Here is a 10,048-nt window from a genome sequence, read left to right as displayed (position 1 = left end):
ATGTTGCAGAAATGCTTTGGGTTTATTTTTTGGCAAAAGTTAAAAAATTTGTGTTTTTCAACTATCCTACAATTTATGAGTCTTTTCAGTGCTAGGGAAAAGGTTTTCTCTGCACTCCGTTCCTGAGAACACATTGAGTCTTTGCCAATCAGAGAAATCGATATTTTCTTGAGCACAAATTTATTCTTCCTGCCAAAACAACTTGTGTCCCATTTTAGGACACACAGCAGTCAAATCACATTCTAGACACAGACATGAATCCATCCATCAGGTGAAATGTAGCACTCATAACAAAATCAAGTTAACCTCTTGTGCACATTTGCTCAACACAAATTCTGAATCACTTTACCTTCTGGAAACCACCTTTTTGGGACAGAGAGCGTACCAAAATCTATGTTAATCCACTATCTTCTATGCAGAACTTCTCAGACAGATCTTTTATCAAAACAGCCCTAGCCAGCTTTAATGTTTTACTTATGCTGCATCAAAACTCATATGGTATTTGATATAATTTACTTACTGCTTGCAGTGTAAGCTCTTTCCAACTTGTTTCTTTTAAATAAACGGTTGCTTTAATGCTGTAAATATTCAGCAAACATCAATATTATGGCCAACACAATGTGGTTCAGTGTAGCAGTGCCAAGTTTTCATTGATTGCTGCTTGTATGTGCCAGTTTTAAGACAGGCTTTTAATACGCTCAAAATATGTTCATGGGATTGGTCTCAAAATGTCTCTAGTGGAATAATCAAGCTTCTAAGAGGCTGCAGAGAAAACAACAATTTTATTCAAAGAATTCCAGCTCAGACACTCAGTCAAAACAATCCCTGGCTTAGGCTCATTAAGCAGGTCTCAAGCTGAACATCCAGATGACAAAGGCAGCTCGGAAGGACTGCTTAGGGCTTCCCCCAGCCCTGGCACCAGGACCTTTGCAGATATTGCATTGCCACCCCGTGGCTGCTCCCAGGTCCCCAAGGCCATCAGAGTGTTTGTTGCTCCCCTGGACTCCACTGCAACCAGGGATCCCAGACTATGTCCATGAACTCTCCTCAGCCACATTTCACAGGCTGAATGCTGTCCAGCCTGCTCACCAGCTCCTGCTGCTATCCAACATTTTAACTATAGATGGAATCTTTGTCATAGGTTTTGGGTCTCCAAAAACCTGAGCTACTTGCAAACCCCTGACCCATTACTATCCACTGATGTGGAGCTGAAGAGTGCTGGGGCAGGGGAAGGTCACCAGGCACTGGGATTTGAGGAACACCAGTCCTCAACCTGAAGGACACAGGCAGTTGCAGAAGGCCATTGCCCAAGGAAAATGTGAAGAGGGGGAGAGGGGGACACAGGTATGAACAACATCAGAATGAGATACCCAGTTTTGATGAAAAAGCACTGGAGCAGAATAATATGGCCCTTCAAAGGAGAAGTGGTTTAGGAGGTGGAATGCAAAGCTGAACATGGGTGAGGGCTTCCACTGTCACTTGATGTCAAACATAAGGAGCTTCTCTGCACAAGCAACACACTATTTTTATTATCATATTTCAGCAATTCTAGCAGTTCTGCAAATGAGAACTGAATCAAGCCTGGAGCTTTCTGGGGAGAAAGAAAAGGACAGAAATAGGACAAAGAAAGGCACAAGAACAAATAGAGGATATTCTTTTCATCTGGGACCTGTGTTTTTTAAAGTTTACTAGGACCTTGGAGGCAGTGAGGGAATCTTTAAAGCCTCTGTGATGATTTGACCACATTAATGGTGTATCTACTAAAGAGAAGAATATGAGAAAAAACATACTTTGACAATTGGAAAGAAATCTTTTTTTTAAATACTAGTTGTCATTTCACAGACTTACAAGCTGATTTGAAAGACTTTAGACTAAAACTAAACCCTTTAAGTTAGTCTTTTCAGATTTTAAGAAAAGTCAAGAAAAAAAATCAGCATTAAGACCTGAACTCACCTAGGGAGATAAGTTACATTTTCTCCTTACGTTTTCCACAGAGAACAGAGTAAGTACAACAACATGTTCTGAAAAGTTCTCTTGCAAAATGTGAGCTGTTGTCTGAAGGTCAAATGCAAGTGTATTTCCAGGCCTCATCGTCACCATCCAGCACATTTCAACTGTAGAATCAGTGCTGTGCCTTCTATTAGGGACTCAGCCATGTTCCCAGTAGAACATTAATCTGACCTGTGGCAAAGAGACATTTCTCAGTTCAGTTCAAGCTGGGATAACTCAGATGTAAATGAATTGAAAAAAAAATCAGTCTTTCTTTATTTAATAGAAAATATGCAAACCTAGAAAAAACCCTGCTACTTATGCAGCTTTTCTATGACGTGGTTAGGTTAATTTTAGATTCTGGAGGTGGTGCTGTTTTTGCTGTTCTGTATTTTTAAAGACCTGTCACCACACAAACATTGACTCTATCACATATCATCCAATTGTGTTATTTCCCCATTGCAGAATTAAGAATGGGAGGGACATGTACCAGTTCACACAGGCTACAGCAGGCCCTGGAAATGAATGCAGGTCTCTGGACACCCAATCAAACACTTTGTCATAAGGCTACCTTTTATCTAGGTGAGATTTCTTGCTTTACTTGTATAGAGACACCAGCACCAGGCTTGCACAAAAATAATACAGAGTTAGAGGGACTGAAGCAAATGTCAGACCATTTTCCACAGTACTTATCACCCTTTTTGTCACAGGGCAACTAACATGTAAGCTCAAAGTTCTGGAATAAGATCTAGTCTGTTCCATTTTCTTCCTCTCCCAGACATTAAAAAACAAACTCTGTCCTTCAGCCTTGAATACTCCAGGCTAAGCTCCCACTTTAAGCACATACACAGGAAAAAGCTCTTGCTTCTGCTCACATCAAAATCCTAATGCTCCTGCTAAAAAAGAGATAACCATTTGTGAGAATGAATCAATCAATTGAATAACCTTCTTCAAAGCTCAAAATACTGATAAATTAGTTATAAATTGCTTGTTCGAGTGTTTCTTTTTCTCATGTATTTCTGGCTTTGCCTGAGACTAAAACTCATGTCTAATATAATTCAGAGAGTCTTTTTCTGTCTAAAGCAAACTTGAGTATTTGAATGACTGACAGCCTTTACAAAGCTGATCATGATTTCTCCACAACATTGACTGCTCAGTGACCTGTCAGATATTTTGCAGCTGGAGAACAAAAAAAGTAAGTCTGTTATTTTCTGGAATCGAAATATCAATTAGATCCTGTGATAAATTAATTAATGTATTTAATGAAGAGTGATGTTCTCCTTTGATGTGCAGGAAAGGCAGTGCCATGAGTAGCAAAAACATTTGCTAAGTTTGCTGCAGAAGGCAATTGCTCTCTCTCCTCTTTTTGAAGTATTTTGCTTAAAGGAGGGGTGAAGCTTTTGAACGGAAAAATGTTCACTGAGCTTAATGCCTCCTGCCAGACTATATGCATCTGCCTCCTTGAATAACATGAAACAGAAGTTAAGCTGGAAAATACAATAGTTCTTGTATGATGTTTGTTTTATTTATTCATCTCAGAGGAAAAGAATGGGCCAAGAAAAGAGATGTGAGGTCATTTTTCACTCTTAAATTGATTTAATTTTAAAAATATGTCTGTGTTGAGGCTTAGCTCCTTCTCCCACTTTCCCTGGCAACTTTCAGTGCATCTGTAGTCATTGCAACTGCTTGGATCTCAGAGCCCAGTGATGGTAGGCTATGGTTGAACTTGAAATACTTCATGATTATAAAGGACATTGTTTGGCTTAAATGCTGGCAAAGTCTGACAAGTAATTATGAACAAACAGTTTTAACAAGTAACTTTGACTTACAACTTTGCAACTTTGGAAAGTGCTCTGGTCTTCTGCTGATAGGTGTCAAAGGAACTTGATCTAACTTCAGGAATATTAGACTAAGTACTATTTTGATTGCTTTATTTTCCTCATAATCAACTCAGGATTCTCAGCTGTAGATGACAAACAAAGCCTAGAGTTAGTTTAACTGGACTGATGAAGACAAATTCCCAACTCTCTCTTCTGGAGAGCCTCAATTTCAGATTTAAATTCACATACCTTGATGGAGATGCATCTCAAGAACAGAGCAGGCTCAGTTCACAAGGACTGTGGAGTAGGTCTTCAGCAAGTCTAGTCAGTGTCCATACCATTAACAAATGACCATTCCCACAAGAAGAGGCCATTTCCAGCTGGCCTTCCATCTTCTCTCTATTGTCTACTTCTCCTAAATGATTAGTTGGGAAAGAAAGAATGGTGTAGAAGTCAGGAGAATAACCTAGAAATCTTCAGACCTGTGCTCAGTTTGTTATTTTACCGATCCATTAATTTATGTTTAAAAAATGGAACAAGCAATTAGTAAACCATCCTTGTACACACAGAAAGGCATCAAATTATATTAGCTGCTTCCAGTTCTACTGTAGCACATAAAAAAAAAATTTTGAAAATACTGAAAAATACAGCCCATGCCTAGAGCTGTTTAAATGGTTCAAAACAAATGTGTCGCAGTTTAGCTTTCATAATCTTTTCTATGCCTTCTTTCTCACACACAAAAGGCTAAAGCCATTTTCTTCTGTTTGAAGATTTTTGTCCCCTGAAATGCAGTACCCTGCAATGCAGTAGGCCTTTAATGAAGCAAATAGGATTAGGCCACTGGAGGAATAGTTTATCCTGATTTTTGAAAATCTAAATCCAATATTGTTTGAAGGATGCTGGCTCTTCTTTCATCAGTCCTTGTCCAAAAGATGTTTTGAACTCTCTGTCAAAGTACATTGTACAGTAACAGGACAGTGACACAGGTTAATGGAATATATCTGCTCTTTATAACAGAAAATTTAATCAGACCGACACTGTGTAACCTTTCCATTGCCACCATATAAATACACGCTTTAGAGAAACAATATTTTGTGCTGTCCCACTCCAGAAAACTCCAGTCAAGCTAAAACGGCCACTGTATCCAGACTTGAGAGCCATGGGCAGGTCTGTGCAGGCAGCCCACAGTACAGCCACAGTGTAAAGTTGAGGCATTAGAAGCCTCACGAAGAAAACAAGGTCATCCAGGTAACTGCATGGTTCTGCCAAGAAAACTGCTTCAGAACTGGAGGCTGCTCCCAACTCAGCTATGCCGGTCAAGGTCACATCTCATCTTTTCCCTACTTATGTAAGCGGATAAAAGCTGCCAGAATAGCTCTGCTAGCCTGAGCTGGAGTGATTTGATGTGGGAGCCTGTCAGAACTGCCACTGAAAGGATGAACAAAGACGTAATCTCTGGCAGTCAGCACTGAAATCTGCCTTTGCTATGGCCAAATTCAGTGCTGCCAATTCTTCTTCTCAACTATGCTGGCTCTGCCTTTTGAACTACCCAAATATGAAGCCAAAAATTTCCCTGTGTATCCTGTAAACAATACAGTGAAGAAACATTCACGTAACCATTTCCTTCCTGGTTTCTACTGGCCCAAATAATGCCGTAAATGAGGCTTTTGAACACACTGTGCTCTTTGCCCGATGCCAGGTCTGTGTTGTAATCCCCATTCCCGATCTGCATGGGGCAGACTCCATGCAGCAGGTCAGTGGTTGTTGTGAATATTTGTGCTGTTCAGCTAGATGCTCCTGAGGTACCACATACAATCCTGGCTGCATTTCTCCCTTCTCCAAAGGGGCAGCATTGGAAGAGCCAAAGGATCTGCTCTACCATTGGCAAAAAAACCTTTGGTTGTTCTTCAATGGTTTTTTTATGGTTTCTCTATGGAGAAAAGAATAATCACTGCAATATAACCTGGAGAAGAGATAATGCAGGTCTACAGAAATTGTCTCCAGCACATCACAACATCTAGCCTCTCTGCTGTGCCCTGTATATAATATGGTATGCATTTTCCCTTTTAAGGGTGAGAAATCACACAACTGTGATGCTGTTCTTCAAGGAATCATTTGGTTTAGTGGGTTAAATGCAGCTCTATTACAGTTAAATTTGGATATAGTTCCAATCTGGTGTTGCACTCACTTGTGAGAGGTCTTTAGAGCCAAGTAGACAAGAGGTGCACTCGGCGGTATTTTTGGGGACAGAGGATGTGTGTAGGGTGTGGATTTCTCCCTAGTCCCATTAGCTATGGCCATGGAGATGCTAGCACATTGCATTTTCCTCCTACACTGTGAACTCTGCGCATACCCAACCCACCCAAAGTGGATCAGCAGTGCCAATCAGCTCACATTGCTCTTATCATGTCAGGCATTCACTGCACTGGTTGAACCTACTCCAGACGCTTTTGCCTTTATCCTGCCTCTGTTTTTTTACCCATGCATTTTGAAAATATTGTATATCAAGTCAGATTATCTGCTTAACCATCTGCATACTATACATGTGTATTACAGTCCACCACCATTATAACCCAGTTTTCTGTTTTCTTCCCAGTTCACAGTCTTTGTAACTTCACTTCCTAGAGACACATAGCTCTGTCTAATCTCACTGTTCTTTCTGTCCCACTCTCAGTCTTAACCCTTGGCTCCATTACTTCACAGAACTTTGTCTCCACCTAGTAATCCTCTGTCTTTTCTCATGCCATTTTTATGGCCAAGATCAGCATTCGCTTCTTTACCTGAGCTTTGTTCCTCACCTGATCCAGTGCTGCCTTTTCCTGGGTATGCCCCAAAAAATAATCTTTGTATTGTGTCTGTCTCACTGTCAACACAAGACTCTCAGGTCACACAGAGCATCTTCCTACATTAGTCATAGCACCTCTGATGTTATATAAATGATCCAAATGGGCACTCTATCAGGTAAACTATGCCATGCAGCCTGGACCATGGCCAGAGCACAGACGGAGATTTCTATTCATGGCACCAATCCTCTTCTTGTTCCCCTGTTCTTAGCATATTCTTTTTCTGAGTCCAATTCCTGCATATTTTCCACCGTGACTCAAAAGACAGAGGCATTTTCATTTTCTTCCCATTTTCTCAATCTTTTGCACATCAACAAAAAGCCATTAGGGAATGCATTGCAATTAGCACTTCCTCAGATGCATTCATCTGTCAAGAGCACTCAGCATAGAGCCAGTCTTCTGCAGGTGGGTAACTTAATGCCTCCTCTTACCACTTTTATTTATCTCAAGTTAATTGCCAGAAGTGGCAAGCTCTCGGCATTCTGCATTGAATTAATGATCATACAAATACTTAAGATGATGGATTCTGTGTCTGTGACAGCTATCAGTAAACCAGAGATAGAGCAGGGATTCTCAGAGCCAAAACCAAGAATACTTGAAAAAGCTGGTGCAGGCAGGACGTAGAAAAAGACCTGAAGCTGATACACACTCAGCAGCTGTTTAGACTCGTCAGGTCCATCTTGATGCAATATGGTCCTTGCTTGTAGGTGCAGACATTTCTCCCTGCTCTTATTTTCATCCCTGCTGGGAACAATGGCTTACACTTAAAGTGAAGTACACACCACCAGCACTATCACATTTTCAGCACTGTACTCCCTGGGGCCTGAGAACAGGGGCTGCAAGGTGTCCACGTGACAGAGCAGAGTATGACAGCTTTGTATGACAGCTGTTTTTCAACCTGTTCCAGAGCAGAACAAGGATGGAAACCTTTGCCTTGTCCCAACAGAATGTCTCATCATAGCCATACCACCACCACAAATCACAGTGACAGGTTGGTTCATCTTCTGCAAGGCACTATGCAAACAAAAGCAATTCCAAATTCACAGAGCCAACATTCTGAGGACTTCACCCAACAGTCACATAGCCCTTGGAGTCAAATGGTTGGCCCTGCCTTGGAGAGAGCGATATACTCTTGTATATTATCAGGATGGAGCCCAGAAAAGCAGGTGGTTATTACTGATTAGCCCTCATTGGTAATTTGCTAATTCCTTAGAGATGCCGGGGGGTGCACACGTAGTGGGTAAAGACAGGAGTGCCAGAGCAGCACCGCTGTGACGCACCAACCCACCAGGCTCTGTGCATGAGAGCCCCACAGGAGGTGTCGCATCGAAGCAGGGACTGCCTTGACTTTCTCAGCAAGCTCTTCCTAACAATGTTGCTGGTGCATATACTGTTGTGAGAAGCCAGCTGGCTGCCATCTGAGAGCAGATGCCAAGTGGCTGTCAGATTGTCATCTTGAGTTTTAGTATTCAACCAACTTTCTGTGAATTGGCTTTTGGCCTTTTTTCCCCCAGGGAAGAGTTGTGCCTCAGCCAAACCACCTCAGATTTATCTCCTGTAAAAGAAATTAAAGTATGAGTCACTATTACTTCTGGTGAAACAATTTATAAATCATAATTCAAGTGCTTTAATTTTCTTTTCCATTTTTTTTTTTTTTTGGTGGTTGCGTAACTTTTCCTTTGCTGTTCCTAAAAGAAACCCCAGGAAAATACATAACAGCCACTTCAGACAGTTTACTCATTCAATCTGTCCATTAGATAATTAATTAGAAAGGCTGAGAGAAAGACACTTTTTCAGTGTCTGAGCTCCTGATGGTCACATTTTAAGTTTTAATAAAAAGGCTGGTTGCATATGGTCTTCAGTATAGTACTGGTCAGTCCTGGAGAAATGCCAACAATTTATCCAAAGATACAAGACAAAAATAAATTAAAACTAACTAAAAAATACTCAAAATTAAACAGCAAAAATCCCTGGAACAATTTTTCCATAAGTAGTGGTCCAAAAGATGCAACTTCAAGTACCCTTAAAGCATTGCTACTTTTATGTGAAGTGCATCACTTGTGCTCTTTGGGAACAGAATAATTTTCAGATGTGTCATGGCAGGCAATTTAACTCACTGATCTTGTGGGAAAATAATACCCTTAAGAGTTCTGGAGGCTGGAATAGAAGGAAGTCTTTATTGCCATTGAAGCAAGAAAGTATCTGCTGGGAAGATACTTACATAAGTAGAAAGAGCATGTTTTCCATCAGAATGACCAGTGAAAAAATATGCAATGGCCCAGCAAAGAAATTGTTCCAAGTAACTTGTGCCATTATACAGGATTTCCATTCTGCATTATCATTTGACCACCTGAAACTGATCATACTTGAGTTAAATCCCATTAATGCAGAAGCACTACACAGGATACATATTTGTTTTATTATTTTTAATTCTGCTCAAAAAAGTAAACACTTGTTTTCGGTCATTCACATTTAACTTCTGACAATAAAATACTATTTAAGTTTATCCGATGACACAAAGCATCTGCTTGTTCACTGTCAGACCAAGGAAACTGAAGGAAGGAAAAATGTTTCATATGCACTCAATTACAGAAATAGGTTTTAAGCACAAGAATCAGAGCAAAGCAAAATGCACCTTGCAGCACCCAATGAAAAGATCACAAAAATGTTGAAAGGTTTAATACAGAAAGATCACTCTGGTCTGTGCTGCCAGCTCCCACAGAACTAAGTTAATAATGAGGAAAGGGATTTAATTTTAGGTCTTTTCAAGACGGAGAGGGCTGATGTCCTGACATAGCAAAAAACCTTGGTACACTGCCAGCACTTGGCACAGTAATCCTTTCATACAGCTTACGTAGTGAGAAATGCTGGTTTGGGTTGAGAACTCCTGATATCAGCTTGATAACAGCAGTAAGAAATTAAAATGCTAAACTAGAGACAGCAAAGAGGACCAAACAACAACATCCAATGCCACAGCATGCCATTTTCCTGGATCTCAATGCCTGGGTTGTGCAGGGTCGTAAAATAGGCATTGTTTGTTATTTTCTGCATGTCCTGAAGTGCCACATCATCATTTTCTTGAGCTTTCTAATTAAAAATGCTCTCTTGCTGGAAAGAGTCAAATTGCAGGAAAATCAGGTATCCTTTCCTTCATTGATGAGCTTCTAGTAAGTTTGCATCTCCATGAATTTGTAATAGCAACGAGAAAGATACTAAAGCACTTTCAGCCATGGTTGGGCTTAGAGGCATTGCAGCAGTGACAATGGAAAACAGGTATCTAAATTACTGTGCTTCGGGGCATGAAAAGCCATACAGGAGGAAGTGCAAGCAGCAGGGGCATACCCTTTTCAGTACCCTGCCAATCCTGGTTATCGGGCAACCCAAAAAGAGGATAAA

At 40.6% G+C, this 10,048-nt stretch overlaps 1 long non-coding RNA gene across 3 annotated transcripts in view; it reads right to left on the bottom strand.

The window, feature by feature from the left end:
* Positions 1-3,823: 3,823 nt before the first annotated feature.
* Positions 3,824-10,048, bottom strand: part of LOC146441492 (uncharacterized) — an 85,540-nt gene continuing 79,315 nt past the window's right edge. For all 3 annotated transcript variants that reach the window (XR_014849931.1, XR_014849930.1, XR_014849932.1), the window contains 3 exons: positions 6,608-8,207; positions 4,059-4,224; positions 3,824-3,952 (listed from right to left, as the gene is read on the bottom strand). This is a non-coding gene — a long non-coding RNA (uncharacterized LOC146441492). The remainder of the gene's footprint in view (positions 3,953-4,058; positions 4,225-6,607; positions 8,208-10,048) is intronic.

This window comes from Lichenostomus cassidix, chromosome 2 (assembly GCF_008360975.1).
Source record: "Lichenostomus cassidix isolate B80296 chromosome 2, HeHo_3.0, whole genome shotgun sequence".
Taxonomy (NCBI): Eukaryota; Metazoa; Chordata; class Aves; order Passeriformes; family Meliphagidae; genus Lichenostomus; species Lichenostomus cassidix.
Note: the sequence above shows the minus strand (reverse complement) of the source record. Positions and strands in the feature narration are given on the sequence as shown.